Source organism: Orbicella franksi, chromosome 11 (genome assembly GCF_964199315.1).
Source record: "Orbicella franksi chromosome 11, jaOrbFran1.1, whole genome shotgun sequence".
In the NCBI taxonomy this organism is placed as follows: Eukaryota; Metazoa; Cnidaria; class Anthozoa; order Scleractinia; family Merulinidae; genus Orbicella; species Orbicella franksi.
This window is the reverse complement of record NC_138155.1, coordinates 27,853,208-27,859,207: the sequence shown is the minus strand read 5'-3', so window position 1 is coordinate 27,859,207 and position 6,000 is coordinate 27,853,208.

Below are 6,000 nucleotides of genomic sequence, written 5' to 3'. Positions count from 1 at the left end.
ACCGTCCCAAGATACGTGTTTCCTTAATTTTTGTCGATTTTTGATATTACAACACGTGCCTTTCGTCTTTTTGTTAAAGAATGATCAAAATCCAGTTTCTTGCAACATACATTGCCATGGTTACGAGATTAAAACTGAGTGAAATTATGAAACTTTGTCCTGATGTACTTTTAAATTCTCAATACATTTTCCTTAATGATGGTTAAATAAAACACTTATAACCGAACCGCTTTTACCTTTCCATGTCATTTTTTTACGAGCTCTTTCTAATAATTTAACAAACCCCTTTGGAATTGGTTAAAAACGTGAAAAATCTGCAAACTTGAGGACACTAAATTAATAACAACTTTTATTGAATTCCCAAAAGCTATTACATGTAAACATCTAACTTATTTTATTTTTAAAAAAAAATACAAAGAATTTTCCTTCGTTCTTGGGCGTGGTTTTGCATGTGCTCTTCTTTTTGTATTCCTTGAACAAGAATTTCTCACACGTCCTAATTACGAGCTTGTTCTACCTGAAACAAGCTACCCAACTTGTGTTTGTTGCAATTGTCTTTTCTGCCTCTAGTTTCTTTGTTTATGCCCGAATTCAAAGAAAAGCTTTTTCATTCGGACGAACTTGGCGAGAGAGAATGGAAGCATTTTTTTTTCTCTGACAGGCGCTTTTGGAAAACTAAAGAAGCTTTGGAAAAGAATTATTCTCATTTGAAATGCGAACATTCTCACACAACAAAGTCAGCGCGCACGAAAACCCTCTTTCATCACAGTTTGTGATTTGTTGGTTGTAAATGGTGTGAGCAAATTCCTCTCGTGATCAGTGACGTATTTTTCAGCAATTGGTTTTAGTTTTTAATCCATATTCATGACATTTGTTGAATTTCTGTCAAACCAAACTGCTCGTGGATGTGTGAAGACGTGTCGTCCCGCTGAAGGCGAATTTGCAGCCTTGAAGGAAGACGACGCTGGTACAAGGAAGGGCTTAAAGGACCTTAAAGCTTGGACAAGCATATACTTTATACTATGGTGAGTATTGTTCTTGGAAAATGCTAGTCAAATTATGTCTAGGAAGCTGAAAGAGTCGAAAAATCTATTGAACGAGTCAAGCACGTGCACTCCCTGTTTGCTTTGAGCGTCGCTTCAACTCGAAGATTGGCAGCAAAGAAAACTATTAAACCTTGCTTGCAATATAACTAGGACGGCGGCCTTGGAGAAGGAGTTTTTACCGTTAACTAATGTTGCGTAAAATTTTACGAGAGTCGCACTTTATTTCGTAGTCCGAAGCTTCAAATCGTGAAACGTAGAAATAAAAGCTCGTGTTCACCAACAACTTGTAATTTAAAAGTTGACCTACGAGATGTTATTTTCGAATTTTTCTTGGCTCTCGACGTGTATTTTTGCCATGGTGCGTCATAAACCGTTAGCTACAGGGGCTATTGATTTTATGTTAAAGTGCGTCGCTGTAAAACTTTGATACTTTACTGATCACTGGTTGTACTGCTTTTTCAGGAAACTGACTTGGCGAGGACAAAAGGAGTTCAACGGATCTAGATCATTTGATCAGAAGGAAATACTTCAAAGATAAGACCTTTAATATTATCTTCTAGTTGTAGTCAAAATGGTGGCTGATCAAATTTAGGAATTTGTCGAGGACATCAAGCTTGGTTTAGTGATCTCAAGTTTATTATATTAATTGTCTGGATCTACAAAAAAATGAGAAACCTGATATTCACTAATTGTCTGCTGAGATATCAAATTTATTAACTGTCTACGTCGAGTGAAGCGATTACAGAGTTCATATTTACTAATTGTTTTATCAACTGTCTGTATCGAGTGAAAACAAGATCACAAACTTCAGAATTGCTAATTGTTTGTTTGTGATATCAAATTTATTTACTGTCTGCATCGAGTAAAAAGGCACAGTTATACACAGAGTACGAGAAATTGTTCTAAAAAAGTTGATTATCAGCCACCATTGCACCTTGAGCGATCGTTTTATCGGCTGTTAATAATTTGGCGGCGTTTACTTCGGAAGAAAGATCTCTTTTTTTTTTATTTTGTTTTAAGTAATTTGGCAATATATTTAACATCGGGTGCAAAAACGAAACGAGTCGTAGATTCTGTGATGTCAATCGCTCAAGGTTTTAAGTTTATGTACCTCAGGTCATTTGATGTTGCGGCAGATACATGTAGTATTTTCATGGTGGCCCCGCGAGAAAATCCATGCTACGGAGATGGGGTGGGTGTAAATAGGCTTCGTTGTTTTTAACTTGCAGTGTTTTGTTTTGTTGTTTTTCTTTCAACTGTTAAGTTGTCGGATTTATTTATTTTTTTGATTTATATTGATGATTTATCTACTACACTTGATACTGCCACCTTGGAAACATTTACTCATGTGCTTCATCAACTCAAAATATCTTAATGACAAGAGAACAGCTTTTCGATGTAATAACATATTCTGTTAAACATATCAATTGGCAAAACTTTATTTTATACTCAAAAAGCGTAAATTTTATCGTTTGTTTTTCGTTATCTTTTTTCAAGCTAGAGTATTTTTTTGGCGGGGTTTTGCATAATAGACCTGCAGAAACATATGTTCTCTTGTCATTTTGGGAGTTAAATTTACCTTGATGTCTGTTTCATAGGATCACAAGTAGCCCTAAAGATAAAGTTAGACTTGTCCCGTTATACAGACCACAAAAATCAAACAGTTTTAACGAATCACTGGTTGCAATTTTATAGACAAAATCAAATTGACAACACAATCAAATGGATCATTTACAATTTTGATTTCAAGTCTGAAAATATTCAACTATTTTCTGAGATTGCCTTACTTTACCAAAAACAACTTTGCTGAAACTGAACATTTTAGAGTTGAAAGTAAAAAGGAAACAATTTCGTATCACAATTTATAATTACGAATTGTGATGTATTGTTGTGGTAAATTATTGCGACAAACTGGAAGATTTTGATACGGGTCGATAATTTTCAACTTTGCTTTGAAATTGTCTTGGTTTTGTCCTTGCGAAAACACAAACAACTCGATCAGTTCACTTAATTAAAGATATTTATTTTAAATTGAAGCCAAAGAAAACGAATTGATCAGTTATAAATATACAACTTGTACGATATTTCATGTATTGACTTGCTGATAAATTCTGTTCTATTTTCTCGTCTTACTATCAAGATGTTATAAACAAATCATCAATATTTAACGTTGCTTTTTAAATTGTCTTGCTCGATGTGAGAAGTGCTTTAAACATATATCTCGGATCAGATACAAAAGGAAATTTAATTCAGATTTGTATAAACCAAAGTGAACAACAGAAAATTTGAACGGACTGTTTAATTTGGTTTCGTAATTTTTGTGGTCTGTGTAAACTTGATTTTGTTCGATTATTCCCAGTTCGTGAGGGGAGGGACGTTAACTTAAATCAACACTTGTGTTCCTTGGACTAGACACTGGGTTTAATATTTTATATTAACTTATTAAAAGACCTTTTCTGTGGCACTGGATTTTAACACAGGACAAAGCAAAATAAGCAATAAAAACATAAGAGAAATATTCAGGGTTTTTTTGTTATACAACATACCTCAAGAATTAGTAAAGACATGGAGCCAACGATTAAATTATCTTATACTGAACGGCTAAAACACCACTCCAATTTGCCCATGTCATCGCTACACTTTTCAAGGAAATCGTTATGAAATTTTAGGCGTTTAATCCAAGTGTTGAACAAGTAAATGACATGGAGCTAAAGAATTAAATTATCTTACTCTGAACGGCTGAAACACCACTCCGATTTGCCCATGTCATCGCTCTAAGTTTCGAGGAAATCTATAAGAAATTTTAGGCGTTATCGATTTAATCCAAATGTTCTAAAACTCGGTGTTTGAACTAGTAAATGACATGGAGCTAAACAATTAAATTATCTTATTCTGAACGGCTAAAACACCACTCCAATTTGCCCATGTCATTGCTACAACTTTAAAGGAAATTGATAAGAAATTCTAGGTGTTAAATCACAAATGTTAAAAACTTAATGTTTGGCTGCTAAGAAATTGCTTAGGGCAGATTTCAAATAAAGAATAAGGTTTTTTACGTGTTCATCCTGTGCCACAACTGAAAAGGTCTTTTATCAGAAGCAACATGGCAAGTTTAAGCATTTAAAAGTTAAATATCGATTGGAATACTAAATTCAAACGCGAGAACTTATTTAAGACTCGTTGGAAATTGGAAGTCTAAAAAGCGTGAACTTAATGTGCAACAAACATTTGATGGACAAACTAGCTTGCCATGTTGCTTATCTTCATATTTAGTAAGATGTAAACACCATCTCGTGCAAAAGAGTGAAAAACTGAAACATTTCGGAGACGGATAAGTTCAAACTTGATTTGGAAAACGTTAACGTAAAGTGTAATTTACGGAATTTAAAGGTACGGAAAGAAATTGGCGTTTTATTTTCATTTTTTTTGCACGAGATGCTGTTAACATTTTTTTGGCGGGAAAATTTCAAGGGAAGCCATTTTGAATTTTTTGCTGAAAAAGTGAAGAGGGGAAACGCTGTGCAAATTTTTTCCAATTTTCCCGCCAAAAGTCTTAGTATATAGAGAGCAAATTTTTTGATGACACCTTTGTAATTAATTTAATGGAAAATCACTTAATTAATTAAGTCATTATTGAGTTGAATAAACTTAATTGAAACAAAAAACACTTGCTTGTATTTATTGTTTGAATGAAATATTTTATTTTAAAGATAATAAAGATTAAAAAGAAGAGTAGACACTTGTACTTTATTGACTTCTATTAACAGCAATATAAATAATAGAAAAGAGACCAGAAAAATAGTAACATACTTATCGATATTACAATATTGACATGGAAAAAATAAAAATAAAAAAATTGGCGCATGCGTATTTTGGGCGCCGTATTTTTCTAAGTTTTTTGGCGGGAAAATTAAAAATTTCAAACGGAGTACATGAAGTATAAAATGTTTATTTTTTTTAAAAAAAATTGGCGCATGCGTATTTTGAGCGCCCGTATTTTTTCTAAGTTTTTTGGCGGGAAAATTGAAAATTTTTAAACAGATGTTACCATAGAGAAAACTTTGACAAAAAAAATTGGCATGAATTGAGCTATAAAAACTTGTTCTTGAATCTAATAAAAAATCTAAGGTTTTTATTCACAAACTACTCGAAAGACTGACGTTTGGAACACGAGAAAAATCTGACATCAGCGAGTGAAGAAACCAAACGAAATAAACTCCTAGCTCCGATTCCTTTCGAAAAAATCTTAAAGCGAAATCTTAAGTTTGTTTTCTACCTCTGATAAAACTTGTCTTTCACTTGAATGAGAGTTTTCTTGTTTGATTCTCAGAGGAAGCGTCCAAGGCACTTGGTGACCTGCAAGAAAATAAAAAAAAATAGACAAATTACTGACAGTAATTGTACATAAACTTGTTGACCTTTACTTCAACTCCAAAGAGAAATGAAAAATGCATTTAAAAAGCCAGCTGCTATCATTACTAGAGGATGTTATCAGTTAATATTAGCGCTCGGTTTAATCACAAAATTTAGACATGCAGTTAAATCAAATTCATCACTTTGAAATTAAATATTTGGTGTTAAACCCAGCGTTTATGTTTACCGATAGTAGCCACTGGTAATGATAGTCTTAACGTAAAAGATTATACAGCAAATTACAAGAATCTATTTAGTCGATTCCTCCGCAATAGCTCAGGTTTTAAACTTATTTCACCGAGTGACACTGGACTCGTTCGTGGCCGTGACGATCAAAATAACGCAAGAAATATAGCCTAATGTGATAAAAAGCAAACGCTTCATCGTCAATTCTAGCATGTAGAAAACCTGAGCGAGATTAAATGTTAGAAAAAACTTATATTCGCTTTAAACAGAATAAAAAATTAGCTCTGACTCATCAGCCTCAGTGAATACTGTGCATCACAACTTGCTTAAAGAGAAAATTATTTTATCTTTTACA